The 20,171-nt window shown below is 37.3% G+C and overlaps 1 pseudogene; it reads right to left on the reverse strand.

The window, feature by feature from the left end:
- Positions 1-17,164, reverse strand: part of LOC137214522 (eukaryotic translation initiation factor 4 gamma 2 pseudogene) — a 197,051-nt pseudogene extending 179,887 nt beyond the window's left edge.
- Between the last annotated feature and the right edge of the window lie 3,007 nt (positions 17,165-20,171).

Consider the following 20,171-nt stretch of genomic DNA (forward strand, 5'->3'; position numbering starts at 1 on the left):
AATGACAATGAAAAAAAACAACTCAAAACCTATGGGATGCAGCAAAAGCAGTTCCGAAAAGGAAGTTTATAGCAATACAATCCTACCTTAAGAAACAAGAAACATCTCAAATAAACAACCTAACCTTACAACTAAAGCAATTAGAGAAAGAAGTACAAAAAAACCCCGAAGTTCGAAGAAGGAAAGAAATCATAAAGATCAGATCAGAAATAAATGAAAAAGAAATGAAGGAAACGATAGCAAAGATCAATAAAACTAAAAGCTGGTTCTTTGAGAAGATAAACAAAATTGATAAACCATTAACCAGACTCATCATGAAAAAAAGGGAGAAGACTCAAATCAACAGAATTAGAAATGAAAAATGGGAAGTAACAACTGACACTGCAGAAATACAAAGGATCATGAGAGATTACGACAAGCAACTATATGCCAATAAAATGGACAACCTGGAAGAAATGGACAAATTGATAGAAATGCAGAACCTTCCAGGACAGAACAAGGAAGAAATAGAAAATAAAAACAGACCAATCACAAGCACTGAAATTGAAACTGTGATTAAAAATCTTCCAACAAACAAAAGCCAAGGACCAGATGGCTTCACAGGCAAATTCTATTAAACATTTAGAGAAGAATTAACACCTATCCTTCTAAAACTTCCAAAATACAGCAGAGGGAGGAACACTCCCAAACTCATTCTACGAGGTCACCATCACCCTGATACCAAAACCAGACAAAGATGTCACAAAAAAAGAAAACTACAGGCCAATATCACTGATGAACATAGATCTAAAAATCCTCAACAAAACACTAGCAAACAGAATCTAACAGCACATTAAAAGGATCATACACCATGATCAAGTGGGGTTTATCCCAGGAATGCAAGGATTCTTCAATATATGCAAATCAATCAATGTGATACACCATATTAACAAATTAAAGGAGAAAACCATATGATCATCTCAATAGGTGCAGGGAAAGCTTTTGACAAAATTCAACACCCATTTATGATAAAAACCCTCCAGAAAGTAGGCATGGAGGGAACTTACCTCAACATAATAAAGGCCATATATGACAAAGCCCAGCCAACATCATCCTCAATGGTGAAAAACTGAAACCATTTCCACTTAGCTCAGGAACAAGAGAAGGTTTCACACACTCACCACTATTATTCAACATAGTTTTGGAAGTTTTAGCCACAGCAATCTGAGAAGAAAAAGAAATAAAAGGAATCCAAATCGGAAAAGAAGAAGTAAAGCTGTCACTGTTTGCAGATGACATGATACTATACATAGGGAATCCTAAAGATGCTACCAGAAAACTACTAGAGCTAATCAATGAATTTGGTAAAGTAGCAGGATACAAAATTAATGCACAGAGATCTCTTGCATTCCTATACACTAATGATGAAAAATCAGAAAGAGAAATTAAGGAAACACTCCCATTTACCATTGCAACAAAAAGAATAAAATACCTAGGAATAAACCTACCTAAGGAGACAAAAGACCTGTATGCAAAAAACTATAAGACACTGATGAAAGAAATTAAAGATGATACAAACAGATGGAGAAATATACCATGTGCTTGGACTGGAAGAATCAACATTGTGAAAATGACTCTGCTGCTCAAAGCAATCTACAGATTCAAAGCAATCCCTATCAAACTACCACTGGCATTTTTCACAGAACTAGAACAAAAAATTTCACAATTTGTATGAAAACACAAAAGACCCCAAATAGCCAAAGCAATGTTGAGAAAGAAAAATGGAGCTGGAGGAATCAGGCTCCCTGACTTCAGACTATACTACAAATCTACAGTAATCAAGACAGTATGGAACTGGCACAAAAACAGAAATATAGATCAATGGAACAGGATAGAAAGCCCAGAGATAAACACACACACATATGGTTACCATGTCTGTGATAATGGAGGCAAGAACATACAATGGAGAAAAGACAGCCTCTTCCGGAAGTGGTGCTGGGAAAACCGGACAGCTACATGTAAAAGAATGAAATTAGAACACTCTCTAACACCATACACAAAAATAAGCTCAAAATGGATTGAAGACCTAAATGTAAGGCCGACACTATAAAACTCTTAGAGGAAAACATAGGCAGAACACTCTATGACATAAATCACAGCAAGATCCTTTTTGACCCACCTCCTACAGAAATGGAAGTAAAAATAAATGGGACCTAATGAAACTTAAAAGCTTTTGCACAGCCAAGGAAACCTGGAAAGGTTTGATCAATGTCTATCTTTGACGAAAAGATAACCCTCAGAATGGGAGAAAATATTTGCAAATGAAGCAACTGACAAAGGATTAATCTCCAAAATCTACAAGCAGCTCATGCAGCTCAACATCAAAAAAACAAACAACCCAATCCAAAAATGGGCAGAAGACCTAAACAGTCATTTCTCCAAAGAAGATATACAGATTGCCAACAAACACATGAAACCATGCACAACATCACCAGTCATTAGAGAAATGCAAATCAAAACTACAACACGATATCATCTCACACCAGTCAGAATGGCCATCAACAAAAAACCTACAAACAATAAATGCTGGAGCGAGTATGGAGAAAAGGGAACCCTCTTGCACTGTTGGTGGGAATGTAAATTGATACAGCCACTATGGAGAACAGTATGGAGGTTCTTTAAAAAACTACAAATAGAACTACCATATGACCCAGCAATCCCACTACTGGGCATATACCCTGAGAAAACCATAATTCAAAAAGAGTCATGTACCACAATATTCACTGAAGCTGTATTTACAATAGCAAGGACTTGGTAGCAACCTAAGTGTCCATCGACATATGAATGAGTAAAGAAGATGTGGCATATATATATACAATGGAATATTACTCAGCCATAAAAAGAAACGAAATTGAGTTATTTGTAATGAGGTGTATGGGCCTAGAGTCTGTCATACAGAGTGAAGTAAGTCAGAAAGAGAAAAACAAATACCGTATGCTAACACATATATATGGAATCCAAGAAAAAACAAAAAGTGGTTATGAAGAACCTAGGGGCAAGACGGGAATATAGACACAGACCTACTAGAGAATGGACTTGAGGAAACGGGGAGGGGGAAGGGTAAGCTGGGACAAAGTGAGAGAGTGGCAGTGTATATATGGACATATATACACTACCAAACGTAAAATAGATACCTAGTGGGAAACAGCCACATATCACAGGGAGATCAGCTCGGAGCTTTGTGATCTGCTAGAAGGGTGGGATAGGGAGGGTGGTAGGGAGGGAGACGCAAGAGGGAAGAGATATGGGGATATATATATAATTGATTCACTTTGTTATAAAGCAGAAACTAACACACCATTGTAAAGCAATTATACTCCAATAAAAATGTTAAAAAAATACATGCAGTATAATTCTAGTTCTGTCAATGTCAAAATTGTGTGTGTGTGTGTGTGTGTGTGTGTGTGTGGAGGGTTATATATTATATATTCATGTTTAGCTGGAAGGAAACATGCATTATATAATTACTATCTCTGAGTAGTGGATTTTGGATGACTTTCAGGTTGTCTTATATATTTTTCTATGATTCCAAGTTTTCTATAGTTGCCATATTTTTCTTTATGATAAAAATATAATAAAGGTTTTTAAATAACTGAATAAAATAAATAAAGACAGCGGGATGCAGCCAGCCCCTCATGGACTACCCAACAGTCCTCTGTTCCTATTTAGAATTCAGGGCCTTCCTTATTTTGTTTCTAATTGTCACTCGTCTTATCTTCATTACTTTCTTACAAACATGCCAAACTGAATTCTCACTTTAAAAAAGAAGCCACCTCTAGCCAGGAAACTATAAACATACAGAAAGAAAAAGAACATATTAACAATTTTATGTTGCTTCTATAGTCAGACAATTGATATTCAGTATTTAACACACACACAAAATGCTCTATTTACCTATACATGTCTTAGCATGCCCATATCCTTATTTAAAAGGTTTACTTTTATTTAACTGTTTCATATTAAGGGAAAAGATCACCTTGGAAGCATCTAGTGATTTCTCTGTATCCATCCATATCTATAATACAAGTTCCTTTTTCCCCATCATTTATTCCAGACCAGGTGGTCCATTAACCACAACCTTTGTATACATCACCCTCGGTTCAGTTCATATCTTTGCTTTGCCTTTTCTCTCCATCTGAGATCACTTTTGCAAAGCAATACTTCAAAACCCAAATCAAATGTCCCCATCAGTTAGAGATCATCTCCCTCTTTCGGCATCCTAGGGTAGTTTCCCCCCTAACTTTTTGCAATTGTTTTTTCCCCAGTGTATTACTGTGTAACAATAACTTTTAGAGAGCAAAGGCTACCCTTCTCTGTGTTCTGTGGTTAGCGTATAGCTGGTCATACACAATCCATAAATATGCATTTAAAAAGGGACAATTAAGGTTTCACAATTGAAACTCAGTCCTTTGGAAACGTGCCAGGGAGCAGAGAGGAAGTGTCTGACTGCAGGAAATGGGGCTATAGAGATCAAGGAAGAAAAGGGGAGAGGGCACCAAAACTACTTTTACCTTCTTCACAATTCTGTCTTACGCTCAACCTAAGGTAACATGAATGGTAGAGACAGGACCCTGAAATTGCAATCGATCCCTAACACACTAACTGGAAATTACTCCATTCACAGCAAATAATAAGAATTACCAGAGCCAAAGCAAAGCTAACTTACTTCCTTTTCCTAGAAATAAAGTAACCAAGAGTTATAATAGGAACCAAAACTGAATGGGGGAGAAAAAAGCATTGCCATTTCCATGTCCAAATGCATTTTTCTCTTTGTTAGAAAAGGAGGAATAAATGGGCCTTGAAGAAAGCTATCTGAAGAATGCATGTGATGTCTTTCAAATGGATACATACATGTATAGATGTGTGAGTATAATATACTTCACCCCCATTTATATAGCATACCTCTGCAACAAGTCAGTAATAGTACTTGGGATTTTAGAGAAAAAGAAGCCCCAGATGTCATCAGGTCCTACCTTTCAACTATACAGCAGGCTCAGTCACCCCAGATCATGGGGTCATTCAGCCACTGTTGTATCCCTGTGAGTGTTCACTATTAGGTCATTCCTACTTGACTAAAAGTTTCTCAAGGGAAACTTTATATCCCAATTCCCTACCTTGGGAAATAGTGAAAACTGATAAGTGGTAAAATGAGATAATACATTATTGAGCCACTCTAATGAGTAAAAAATTTTATTTGCTTATATATTTTATTGAAATGTTCCTCCATACTTTTTTACAGTGTATTGAAATGTTCCTCCATCTTTGCCTGAGAATCATGTCTCACTCTGAAAGTACAAAGTGGAAGGCTGACCTCCCTTTAAATTCTTGATTGCAGCTGCCAAGACTTCCATTCTGCTTTTAACACTTTTTGTGGTTCCTTAATGGCACATTCTCATGATCTCATTGAACTTCTCTCCTCAATATTGGTTCCATTTGGTCAACACCTTTTGATCACTGATGGACCCTGGGAGCAACAGATCTTAGGTTATTGGATTTAGGTTGCTTGCCTCAGTCCAGATTGGTTCATGACTTGATGAGGATGAAGGCTGCTTTTAAAAAGACAGGTTTCTAGTTTCTAACTATGGAGATGGCTTCATTCCACTGGGGAGGAATTTCAAGTAGTGACATTGCAAAAGTTTTCCAGGTGATTCTAATATATCAATAATTTAGTTACCTTTATGGAGCTGAGGAAGACAGTTATTTACAACAGAACAAGGTTTTCCCAAGGAAGTACCTTTCTGCAGAAAATTTAGCATGAGGAAGGGAAGCATGAGGCCAGGAATAGCATGGTCAGAAGGTATAATTTACCACTAAAGATGGAAATGTTCAATAATAACATTCCTCAAAATGCAGCGTACATATCATAGTATTACCAGAGGTAATTAGAGTAGTAAAAAGTATACCTTTTTTTTTGGACGCACCATGTGGCTTGTGGGATCTCAGTTCCCCAGCCAGGGATTGAACCTGGGCCATGGCAGTGAAAGCCCAGAATTCTAAGCACTAGGCCACCAGGGAACTCCCAAGAGTATACCTTTTAAACACTGATTCAAGCAGTAAGAAGTAATTCCTGTTTGAACTATCTTTAATACATGCTGATTGCATCAAAGAGAAAGTTTCAGTTTTCTAGTGCTTGCTAATTTCCACTTGAAACAAAGAGAAAGTTGGCTCAAATTCAGAGCCTTGTGAGCAATAAGGTCGTATTACAATATAAGAGTATTCTCTTGTTTTCTTAGGTTTATTTTTACCTTCTCTTTAACGCAAGTGATACTAGTTTTCCATGTAAAATACCAGTATATTCAAACCTCTTTAGCACATGCACTTAAGTAAAAATGGTGAGTATATTTAAATATCAAGTCAATATTGCAGATGACAGTTGTGACAAAACCATGGACATAGCAAGAAACGACTGCAGTTTGGAAAACTGATCAATAGCAATGGCTCAATCTCCCAGAAATAGATTTCTTAACTGATTGGGAGCAGGGAGAGAATTGGTAAGGGCTAAAAATCTATGTGGTCTCAGATTTCTTGAGAAAGATGCCTGTTCTGAGGTCTCTATCTCAGTTAGAAACTGCAGGGGCCATGTTGATGGAGAAAATCAGGGAAGAATAAATTAGAAAATGGATTATCTCATACTCCTTGAAATCTCCTGTCCATAGCACACCAACATAGGTATATTGCTCAGTACTATCCAGAAAACCAGAACCAATGGAGTTTCTTTCTTTCTTCCTCCCTTCCTTCTTTCCTCCTCTCTCTCTCTCTCTCTCTCTCTTCCTTTATTGAAATGGGTCCACGTGGTTATGAAATCTAACAAGTCCCAAGATCTGCAGTCAGCAAGCTGGAGACCCAGGAGAGTTGATGGTCTAAGTGGCACTTCAAAGACCAGCAGGCTCCAGACCCAGGAAGAGCTGATGTTTCCAATTTGACTTGAAAGCAGGAACAAAACAATGTCCCAACTTGAAGACAGTAAGGCAGGAGGGGAAGGTGAAACTTTTTGTTCAATTCAGGCCTTCAACTGATTGGATGAGGCTCACCCACATTAGAGAGAACAATCTGCTTTACTCAGTCTACTGATTCAAATGTTAATCTCATACAAAAATACCCTCATGATAACAGAGAATAATATTTGATCAAATGTCTGGGCACTCCATGACCTAGCCAAGTTGACATATAAGATTAACCATCCAAAAAAAAATAACCAACACAATAGGTATTCGTTAGAAAAAATACATCAGTAGAATGTAAAACTTAGGTTCTATCTACCACAATGTTTGTCACATCTTAAGAAATGTTAGTTTCATTCCCTGATTTTTAATCTTCCTTTCTCTTACATATTGCTTGGCATGTGTTGAAAGTTCAAGGCATGTTTGCTGAATAGAATGGCAAATCTCGCAAGTTTGCACGTTTCTAGGTGTGGGCCTGAAAATTCTCCTTGCTACAACCATCACCTACATTCCCCCTGGCTTTTGTCTCTGTTTTCTCTCTGCCTCCAGATGTGCCACTACAGGTTACCTTCCTGTGCAGCCCAACTTCTGTCAAAGTCTCCTCAGGAGGTCAGAAACCAGAGTTTTCTCCAGAAAGAAACCAGTGTCCTTATGGGAGCAGGTTTGAACAGAGTACATTTATTTAGGTCAAATTTTTGAATCATTGAGAATATCATCCACAGACAGGAATCAACCAGCAAGTACACGGTCATGTGTTTTATGAGGTTTGCCTGAAACTGGAAGGTTTTAAACTAAGTCAAAGGAAGAAACAAGGAAGATTATAATTAACATCAATTAAAAGAGATTTTTTTAACAAAGTAAGATGAATCTCACTCAGTAAAATGGGTTAAAGAGGCTTTAAATTTCAATTTTCAAAACAGAGAAGAAACTGAGCAATGACATATGTGATAAGGTCATACTAGACGGCTTCCTGACTTTTAAAAGGACCAAGGCTGTGGGGAGCAAATAGATCTAGAGCCACCCACCTAATTATTGCATAACTCGTGATTTCCCCCTTAACCTTTCTAAGTTTCAGTTATCTCAACTGTAAAATGAGCATGGTGATACCTTTCTCCTGGGGTTCTCCTAACGATGAATAATATTATGCATAAAATGACACAGCCAAGAGCACATCTTAATGCTCTTTGTTCCTCCCTCACTTAAAAGAAAGACATCAGGGATGATAATGATATCATAAACAACTGAAGATATGCTGATTTGTTTAAATAGCCAAGCAAACTTGTCAAAGAAGTGAGTACATACAGGAGTCTATAAAGAATGTTCTTTCATCTCTAAAATACTGGGGAGAAAAGTGGATGAATGCATGAATTAATTCTAACCAAAAGATAAAGGTATAGATACATAGAATGCATGAGGTTATGTAGCTGCTAATTCTCACTACTTTTATCCCTACTTTGAACCTTTTACAGACATTATGTTCCACAGAATAAGAAATCTTTAGAAAACATAAGTGAGAATTGTTCTTAGTTTTGAAAAAAACTATGATTCAAATGAGAAGAAAAATATATTCTATGGCAATGAACTAACTCACTTGAGCATTATTCTTAAAAACAGTTTTCTCTTGAATTTTCACCCATAACCTTTCAAATGGGTATTGTATGTGGATTATGTTAATATTTATTTGAATATCAAATTCATCAAAAAGATATTTAGACAGGAAAACTACATTTATGCTATAAAAGTACTTGGAGATACTCATAAAAAAACATTTTCCTCTTAAGATACCTTAAGTAAGACTTAGCACTTGTACATTTCTTCCCTGAGGCATATTATTAAATATTCTCAGATGAAGAACATTTGAAAATGAAGTCCATAAAATATACAAAATGGCCTATTTTATTATATTAACCATTAAGTTTGTATAGGGAGTATTTAGTGAGAGGAAAAAAATAAACGTTCAGTAATTCAGTAAATGAGATTTATGCATTCTCAGAGGTCTTTTGAAGACTTTTTTTAAATTCATATTTTTAGTGTTTGACTACCCAGTATCACAAAACTAATAAGTGGCAGAGCAGGTATTTCTACTCTATTTGTTCTCAAAATGTATGTATTTCCACTCTCATGCAGGTTATTTGTCTCTGAAAATATATGTCCATAACATCCGTAACAATATTTTAAAATAATATATTAAGTATATGATATTATAATTTGGAAATTCAAAGAGGAATGGGTTAAATCATCAGTAACATTCAACCAGAAACTACTAAAATCTCTGCTCTTTTTGTGGTAACATCACACTTCTATTCTTACTAAACTTTATGATATTTTGCAGATGAAGTTTTTCTTTTGATGAGTTCAAGTTTTTGAGGAGATACTTTATTTGGGGATTATAATTATTAACTCATTTTTATTCCTTACATGAGCTTCCATAAGACAAGTGATTTATTAGCTCTAAGTCAATAGTTATGAAATTTAAACATTACTGACCAAATGCACCTTTAGATGATGTCCATCATGTGACAAAGTTTCTAAACCTTGAATAATAAAACTATTATTTACAGAGGAAAAAATCCTACATCCTATGAGTTGATTTAAAACAGTCTAAACTTATGTAAATATATGTAAACATTAGTGTAGGTATAATATCCTTATACTCACTTTAAAACTTTTAAACTGCCAGAATCATAGCTTAAAACAAACAGAATTATAAAAGAAAAGTAATTAATTTAATGTGAAACATGAGGTCATGTGTAGTAGGTGACCTAGTGTTTTAGATTTCGTTTCCTTTGAATTCTGCATGACTCCACTATGCATACCATGTAATGAGTCAAAGTTTATGCCATTTTTCTATGTTCAAACCACAGAGAAATCTTCATTCCTACAGAATGCCAAGATGTTAGTTTGTCTTCCCTTAATGCAAACATACAACTTTTGTATTAGATCTTACTTTTCAATTAACTTGAAAAAAAACTAATAATTTCTACCTGTTACACACACATATATAATGCTAGAAATTAAAAACAAAATAAAGAGAGCGAGTGTGCACATGGTAAAAATAGTTTCAAAAGTGGTACCAAGTATATCTTTATTTAGGATTCTTGTACACTAATATTTTCTGAAAAGTATCACTATTGAACACCCATTTGACTTTGTGTAATCCAGCATTTTCCAAACTTCTATTTTAAAATCATAGGGTGTTTTTAATAACATATCCAATAGCACAGTTTGAGAATTGATATATAAGGCTGTCAATTGATTTTTAAAAGCACTTGTATATAATTGTTATTAAAATGCATTATTTCAAGTATCTTGTTCAGCTAATTATAGTGAACACCAAGGACAAAAAATATTAAGTTCATGAAATCAACTAAATACAGCCAGTGGGAAACAATAAGAATGTATACTTTCTTTTTCTCTTTCTTTTTCTTCTATTTAGGAGAAAACAGTCTATTGTATTTAAACTATTAAGTAAACAGGGTCTTATTATTTTCATACTTCACCATTTAAAAAATGATTTTATCTGAAATCAGGAAATTTAAAATATTTTTTGTCAAATTTGATACTGTCAAAAAGCAGCTTGGCGCTTCCCTGGCGGCGCAGTGGTTAAGAATCCGCCTGCCAATGCAGGGGACGCAGGTTCGAACCCTGGTCTGCGAAGATCCCACATGCCACGGAGCAACTAAGCCTGTGAGCCACAACTACTGAGCCTGCCCTCTACAGCCCGTGAGCCACAACTACTGAGCCCACATGCCACAACTACTGAAGCCCACACGCCTAGAGCCTGTGCTCCGCAATAAGAGAAGCCACTGCAATGACAAGCCCGTGCACCGCAATGAAGAGTAGCCCCCACTCACCACAACTAGAGGAAGCTCGCGGCAACGAAGACCCAATGCAGCCAAAAATAAATAAATAAAATAAATAAATATTTAAAAAATTAAAAATAAAAAAAAGCAGCTTGGTGCTTTGTGACCACCTAGAGGGATGGGATAGGGAGGGTGGGAGGGAGATGCAAGAGGGAGGGGATATGGGGATATATGTATACATATAGCTGATTCACTTTGTTATACAGCAGAAACTAACACTACATTGTAAAGCAATTATACTCTAATAAAGATGCTAAAAAAACCCATAAAAATAATATTCAGTGAAAAAAAAGGAAGTTTTCATAGAATTTATTTAAGTGCATTGGCAATTGTAATGGGGTAGGGAATCATATAACCAACAGTGAAGTTCTATTATAGTAAATGTTACTTTTGTGCTGCATATGAGAAATAATTGAGGTAAAACATGAGGTAAAAATGAAAAATATAAAACATAAAATATATTATTTAACAATGGATATATCATTAGGAAGAGGAAAAAAGATGCCTATGACAAATGATTAGAAAGGAAAATGTGTAAAGGGCAAAATACATATCCATAGCATGAGAAAGAATGAGGATATATAAGAATGTAAGGAAAGATCTTGATGGATATAAGCCACATCCAAACTGTATGAAAAAATATGGCCAGTTCTGCTTTGAATATCTTATAAAGGGGCCAGACCCCTATCAGATACTCTACCACTTACGTCCCTTTAGATACTTGAGGACGTCTTACATACAGAACTTGTTTCTAAACTTTATCCCACTGGACCAGTTCTCAAACATCTCTTGGAACTTTTTTCAGTTTGGGTGGAACTGTAAGTGGGAAATTGGAACAGAAAACTTTCTCACTTGTACCATTATCATTTCTGCTTTAACTCTCAAAGTGGTATCATTTCCTCCAGATTAGACTTTTCTCCTTAAAAATGAATACTAAACTATAAGTAGTCTTCCATACCACTTGTCTTAAGTATCCTAGCTAGGTAAGTTTATTTATTTCTCTATTCATTTAAAATATATTTCAAGGGGAGGGGGGACTCTCATCCATCCAGGCCCTGTGCAAACTCTGAGGATCAAGAAAGAGAACAAAACAGAAGAAATCATTGATTATGGAATTGTACAACAAATGATCTGATAAAGATTAAGAAGTAAATAATGGATGCCAATAGACAGAATAGTTAACATTATTCCTGAGGGGGTGGAGGGAGAAAATGCCTTCTTGGAAGTGATAATAATATAAGTCCTAAGGAATTAGTAGGAACTACATCGGTAGAATTACAGAAATGAGAGTGAAATCAATTTGTCTATTCCTGGAGCAGAGGGGAGATATTTGGGTATGATACCAAATGGATATAATCCATACAGATAGATTTACATGTCCTAGTCTACAGCAGTTTAATGCAACTGTGGTAAAAATAATAAAATACAGTTGACCCTTGAACAATACAGGTTTGAACTGCACTAATACGTGGAATTTTTTCAATAAATACATAGTACAGTACTATATGATCTGAGGTTGGCTGGATCCACAGATGTAGAACCACAAATATGGAACATGGCAGGCCAACTGAAAAGTGAAATAAGGGTTTTCAACTGCACAGGGGTTGGTGTCCCTAACCCATAAGTTGTTCAAGGGTCAATCGCAATCAGAAGTTTTTCGATTCAAATGTCATTAATTATCTCAAAGTACATCAAAGTTTATTTACTTTACATTTCACAGGTTTATTTGGTGAAACTGCATTTCCTCTTCTCTCTTATTCTATCACACACCCAAAATACTCCAGGTACTCCTACTTGCAAGATGCTCAAATAGTGCACCCTGACATGCATGGAGCTGTCTTTTCTGTTAGGTCTCCTTTTTTTTTTTATTGTAGTAAGAACATTTAACATGAGATTTCCCCTCTTAACAAAGTTTTAAGTGTAAATTACAGTATTGTTATTCATCTTGCATAACTAAAACTGAACAGCTCTCCATGTCTCCCTTCCCCATAGCCCCTGGCAATTACCATTCTACTCCTTGCTTTATGAATTTGATTATTTCAGATCATCATATAAGATTATCATATAAGTGGAATCATACAGTACTTGTCCTTCTGTGATCATCTTATTTCACTTAACGTAATGTTCTCAAGATTCATCCATGCTGCTGCACAATGTGTAGTAGCTCCTTCTGTTTTAAGGCTGAATAGTATCCCATTGTATGTATATACCACATTTTCCCAGGCATGTGTAGATGGATACGTACATTGTTTCTACTTCTTGGCTATTGTGAATAATGCTTTAAAGAACATGGGAATCCAAAGACAATATATAAATGATCAACAGGTATAGGAAAAAGGCTCAACATCACTAATCATCAGGGAAATGCAAATCAAACCACAATGAGATATCACCTCACAACTGTTAGGATGGCTATTATATATTAAAAAAATATATAGACAATAGGGCTGGTGAGGATGTGAAGAAATTGAAACACTGTACACTGTCGGCAGGAATGTAACATGATGCAGCCACTATGGAAAACAGTATGGAGGGTCCTCAAAAGACTAAAAACAACCATATGATCCAGAAATCCCACTTTCAGATATTTATCTGAAATCACTGAAATCAGGATCTTGAGTACATAGGCCCCCTTCTTTCTGAGTACCTTATCACTAGATTGATATCTCTGTTTAGAGATTCTTCACACACAAATGAGCAGAAAATTGGCCCCTCTCTTTCTAACTTCTCTCTCTCTGGAAAATTTCCTGCTCCTTAGAGGGTGGGACGCAGGAACTTCAATGTGCAAGAAAAGGAAGAAATAGGGCTGTTAAAGACAAAAATCAGATTCCATTTCCCTCCCAATTTACTGCATTGTAGGTAATATATATTGTTTCCCTGCAGGGAATTCACACTCAGAACCCACACCAGAGGTCAGACGGATTAGGAGTGGAGATCCATTCATTAAGCTATTAAACAGGAGCAAATGTTTTACCAACAACTTAAGCACATTTCACTCCACTTATGTTTCCTGATTTCACATGCCTAACTTGGATCTTTCGTACTAACTCTTGCTCTTAAAACTTCTTTCATATAAAGGAGGTTTTCCATATGGTACATAAAAACTCAAAGAACAAATAAGTTCAGAAATCAAGGCCAGGTTTCCCACTGCTAACCTGTCAGAATGAGAGTCTCTTTTTTTTTTTCTTTTTAAATCTCTGAAGGCTCAACAGACTTATTACAACTGTCAGACTTCCCTTAGACAAGTTGGCCATAATGTAAATAAATAGTCTCTCACCTTTGAAATTCTAACACTCAGCAGAAACATAAACCTCAAAAGCCACAAAAGGAAAAGCTGCCCTGAATTAAGGATGAGGCCTTCCAGCATAACATAAAATCATGTTTAGATGTGGGGTACTTCCTCACTGAGCATGCAGATGAAGTTAGGACTAAGATTGTAAATTCAAAATAGGCAAAGTCCTTAGGAGCAGAGAAAAACTAGTAGAATCTGTTGCCAGTCAATTTGCTCTAAAATAATCACTAAAGGAAATTCTTCCAACAGAAAGAAATATCACAAGAAAACTTGGAATATTGGGAATAAAGTAAAAACAACAGAAATGGTCAATATCTTAGGTAAATATAAGAGACTATTCTCTAAGAGCTTTAAAATGTTTTACCGTTGAAAGCAAAAATTCATAATATTGTATCATGGGGTTTTCAACATATGTAGCTTCAATTGATAAGAAACTGTAACATAAAGCAAAGAAGCTAAAGGGACTATATGGTGGTAATGTTTCTACATCCCAATTGATATGATAAAATGCTGATACTATTATACTGTGAAATATTAAGAGTCTATATTGTGATTTCTAGAGTAATCCACAAAAATACCATAAAATTATAATCAACTATATAATAGATAAGTCAAATATTAGTACTAAAAATGTTAAAATATGCCACAAAAGATAGGAAAGTAGAAATAAACCAAGGGACAAAACAGAAAACAATTAATAAAATTATAGACTTAATACAAACATACCAATAATTACATTAAATGTGAAGTATCTAAATATGCCAATGAAAAGACAGAGATTAGAGGAATACATCTATAAACATGTGTTGCCTACAAGAAATTCACTTCAAATATGATATAAGGAGACTAAAATTAAAAGCCTAGCAAAAAGACATAACACGTGAATGCTAATCAAAAGAAAGCTGGGGTGGCAATACTAACATCAGACAAGTAAATTTCCAGTCAAAGAAAATTACTAAGGATAAGGAGAGGCATTACAAAATGATAAAAGGGTCAATTCCCTAAGAAAATATATATATACACCTTACTACACAGCTACAGAATACACATTGCAAAACCAACAGAAATGAAAAGAGAAATAGATAAATCCACAATAAACATCAGAAACTTAACACTTTTGCTGAGTAAAAATCAGGATCAATATGAGTTAATACTCACAAAATCAGCAAGGATATCGAAAAACTGAACACCACCATTAATCAACTGGATCTAATCGACATTTATAGAGCACTCCACTAAACAACAGCAGAATATGCCTTTAAGCCTGCATGGAACATACACCAGATACATCATATCCTGGATCATAAAACAAACCTTAACACATTAAAAATAAGAGAAATCATATAAATTTTGTTCTTTGATCACAGTGAAATTAAACTAGAAACCAACACCAACCACTTACCTTGTTGGAGCCTTTGTATGAACTCTTGTTTTTAAAACTCCATTCATGTAAAGCAGGTTTTCCACGAAATACATAAAATTTCAAAAATCCCCACAAAATATTACCAAATAGGATCCAACATAATATAAAAGAATAATAAACCCAAACCATCTATGATTTATCATGAGAATGCAAGGCTTGTTTAACATTTGAAAACAAACATCTCCCACTATAGTTACAGTCTAAAGAAAATCCACATGATCAGAAAAGTTCATGCCCCAGAAAGTATCTGACAAAATTCAACATCCACTGCTAATAAAAATTCTCAGAAATCAGAAATAGGAGTCACTCAACCTGATAAAGAGCATCTACCAAAACCAAAACAAAACTACAACTACCTCACCCTTAATAGTGAAAGACCGAATAAGAGTATCAACTCACACCAATACTATTAAACACACCATTCCTATTCAACAGGAGGCTGCAGCCAGGAAAATATAACAAGATAATAAAATAAACGTCATTCAAATTTGAAATGAAGAAATAAAACTGTTCTTACTTGCAGATGACCTCATCATCTAAGGAGAAAATCCCAGAGTCTAAAAACAAACAAAACAGAATAAAACCTCTCACAACTAAATAAATGAATTTATCAAGGCTGTAGGATGCAAGGTCAACACATAAAAATCTATTGTATTCCTATGTCTAGTAATGTAATACACAATTATAAAATGAAATTCAAAAACAATATGTAAATATTTAAAATAACCCCAAAAGGAAATACTCTTGTATAAATATGTAAAACATATATAGAAACCGTATTCTGAAAACCGTAAATGCACTGATGAAAGAATCGAAGATCTTAAAAAACAGAGATGCATAGGGAGCATCTTTCTATTTAACCAATTCATGAACCGCTCAATAAAACCAATTTGATCTTTAAAAAAATGCAGATACATATTGTGTTCATGAATTGGAAGACTCAACCTCATAAAGATGTCATTCCTCGCATTTTTTTTAAAGATTTAATTTAATTCAAATCAAAATTACAGCAGTATATTTTTGTAGATATAGCGAAGGTCATTCAAAAAATTTTGGGGGGTGGTAAGAGCGATGTCACCAAGATGGTGGAGTAGCCGACTGCAGCCTCCCTAAAGAACAGCAATTAAGCAGCTATCCACAAATTTACATAGCTCTGGGAGAGCTCAGGAGACCACTTAGAAGCTTCAGCAACACAGCTGAGCAAAAAAGCCCGATAATAACCTCACAAATAGGGAAGGAAGAATAGTTTCAGTTTGCCTGCATCACCCCATCCCCCAGGCTGGGACTGCTTGGCGCTGACAGGGAACTCTCAGACCCCAGAGAATTCCCTTCACCAGGAAAAGGAGAACAGGAAGAGCAACCAGCTTCCCAGCCTGCCAGGGCCCTGCAGGAGGACGGCCTTTGGTTTCATCCCACCCAGCGACTGGCACAGCCGAGCTGTCTCTAGACAGCTCGAAACAAGGAGGAAAGCAGAGGCCACGGATACCAGCCCCCGGCAGCGCGCCCACAATTCTCGGTCACCTGCTCCGCCACGGACTCCAATACCCTTTGCCTCCGAGGGCCTCAACAGCTGCTGCAGATGCCAGTGGACCCCTGAAGCTTTCATTACTGAGGACCTCACTGTGGACCCAGCGGTCTGCTCTGCAGAAGACACCAGCAGTTTTCCTCACTGAGGAAAATAGCGGCTAGAGCAGCCATCACAGACCCAGACCACTCCTGCCGCTGAGGACTCCACAGGTTTTCTGGCGTTTACAGATGACAGTGACTGAGTCTCTACCCGCTTCTGTCCTCCTCCTCTCCGGCTGCCAGAGCCACCATGGACGGTCCGGCGCTGGAAGCCCGCACTTGCAGCCATCTTGCCTCTTCAGGAGGCACTTTAGCCTCCGACGACCGCTCAGGTTCCCGGATGTGGCAGGGTTCCCGGATGTGGCGGGATTCCCGCCACCCGCCTCCTCCGCTGTGCGCATGCTCACAGCTAGCCCGAGCGCTGGCGGCACAGAAGAGAACCTGACGAGACGCTCGCGGACGCTGACGAGGCTCGGATCCCAGGCTCCAGACCCAGGGCTGTCGCCTGTGCCCACAGCTACACCTGTAGCTACAGCAGACCCCTGTCACTGGCCTCCACTGCCGCGCACAAGCCCGCGACTAGCCGGCCAGCCCAAGGAGTGCACACCACAGCCAAGGCCTCTCAGCCACTCCTGGGCCTGGTCCAGTCTGTCGTCCCTGTTAGTTCACGAACTGGAGCCTGGACATGGAGCTTCAGGAGTGACTGAGGAAAGAGGCAGCCCACTCCGAATTGGTAGGTGGCCCTTTAAATAAGCAAGGGAACTTACCCAAGAGACTCGTGATGGGAGACTGCGAGACAAGTAGGTATCTGCACCTGCCCGCAGAATCTTGACAGTTAATAGAGAGGCCTTAAAAGAGTTCAGTCACGTACACCCTCTCAGTTACTCTCTCAAGGCTATTTCACTGAAACGGCTCCAGCTGTGGGAATGGTGGGCAGAAGGTACATTCCCAGGACAGGGGAGGGGTGAGGAACACTGAATTCCCAGCTCCAGCTCGCAGGTCGGCCAACGGTCACGTCATCTGGATGACCTTCTCCAACACTTTATTCCTCGGAATTAGCTGTTATATGCGCTCCTCTTTCACTCCTCTTCCAGAATGTGCCCTGAGTGGTCAGCCAGGGGTTTCACTTGCATGAAAGCGGCTCGTTTGGCGGCTCTCTGGCTGCACCATCCCTGTGAGACATCCCACTGCAAATTACAGTAGAAAACGCCTTTCCCAGGTGTAACGGGGCTCGGTGTTCTCAGCAGTAGAACAGGTTGATCCATAACATGAGTCAGGTCGCTGGCTGTCTCCCATGATTTCTGTACCTTTACAGTGTTGAATGTCTTGGCAGGGGTTCCCAGTCTGAGATATGAGGTAACAGGCTCTACTGGTTGGTTATTCAGATGTACGAAAGCCTGGTACCTATGCTGGTCCAGCAGGCCAAAGTGGCTTTACTTTTTACTAATTTAATCTGCTGCTTTAATATTCCATTCTTCCATTCTATCAACCCTGCTGCCTATGGGTTATAGCAGAGATGGAAACTCCATTTCCTTTCATGTTCTTTTGCCCAGGCTTGCATGCCATGACGCTTACAATGTGACCCCTAATCACTGTCTATTCCATGAGAATGTACTCATGGTACTTAGCTTCTGTAATGCCCTAATGGAGGTAGCCTAGTTTGCTTGGCAACAGGGGAAAGCTTGGGTTAGGACAAACATGGTGTCCACAAAAATCAAGACATACTTAAAAACCTCATTTGGAGGGAATGGGCCAATATAATCAATTTGCCAATCCTTTACAAGTTGGGAGTTCTGGCGGATGGCCCCAGATTCAATTCGCAGTTGCCTTGGGCATTGTTTAGAACACAAAGGACACGCTATAATTACATTAACCAACTCACTGTATATAAAGGGCAAGTTAGCATCCTTGGCAATATGTCATCCCATCTGGGTGCTGTGGTAGCCATTCTTTCTACATATCCGATCTGCTGTTTCTACTGAAGGGTCAGTTGCTAGGGCTTATATCTGGTCTAGGGCATCAGCTTCCTGATTGCCAGGAGGTTTTGGTACCTTGTGAGCCAGAATATTGAAAACAGTGAGTCATCCTCAGACTCTTGCAGGTGGAACCAAATGTCTTTCCATATATCCTGACCCACAAGGGCTTATTTATGATCATCCATTTCTCAGTAGGAAGGGACCTTCTTACTGTGACATGTTGTTTCTAAAGCTTTCTGGTCATATCTGAATCTATGCTTATTTTTATTTATTCAATTTTTTAAATTGGAGTGTAGTTGATTTGCAATGTTATATTAGTTTCAAGTGTACAACATAGTGATTCAATATTTTTATACATTACACTCCATTTAAAGTTATTATAAAATATTTGCTATATTCCCTGTGCTGTACAATATATCCTTGTAACTTATTTATTTTATACATAGTAGTTTCAAACTCTTAATCCCCTACCCTTATATTGCCCCTCCCACCTTCACTCTCCCCACTGGTAATCACTAGTTTGTTCTCTATATCTGTGAGTCTGTTTCTGTTTTGTTATATTCATGATTGTTTGATTTTTTAGATTTCACACATAGGTGATAACATACAGTATTTGTCTTTCTCTGACTTATTTCACTAAGCATAATCCCTCTAGGTCCATCCAGGTTGTTGCAAACGGCAGAATTTCATTCTTTTTTAGGGCTAGGGGGTTAATATTAAAAATGTATAAGGAACTCCTACAACTCAATATAAAAAATAATAACAATAACCCGAATTTAAAAATAGGCAAAAGATTTGAAAAGATATTCCTCCAAAGACACACAAATGGCCACCATTAAATAATAGGTGTGCAGTGTCACAAATCATCAGGAAAATGCAAATCAAAACATAATGACATATCATTTCACACCAGTTAGGATGGCTATTAATAAAAAACAAACGAAAAATGATAAACGTGTGTCAGGGATGTGAAGGAACTGGAACTCTTATACACTGTTAGTAGGAATGTAATACGGTGCAACCACTATGAAAAACAGTGTGGAAGTTCCTCAAGAAATTAAAAATAAAGCT

Source organism: Pseudorca crassidens, chromosome 20 (genome assembly GCF_039906515.1).
Source record: "Pseudorca crassidens isolate mPseCra1 chromosome 20, mPseCra1.hap1, whole genome shotgun sequence".
NCBI lineage: Eukaryota > Metazoa > Chordata > Mammalia > Artiodactyla > Delphinidae > Pseudorca > Pseudorca crassidens.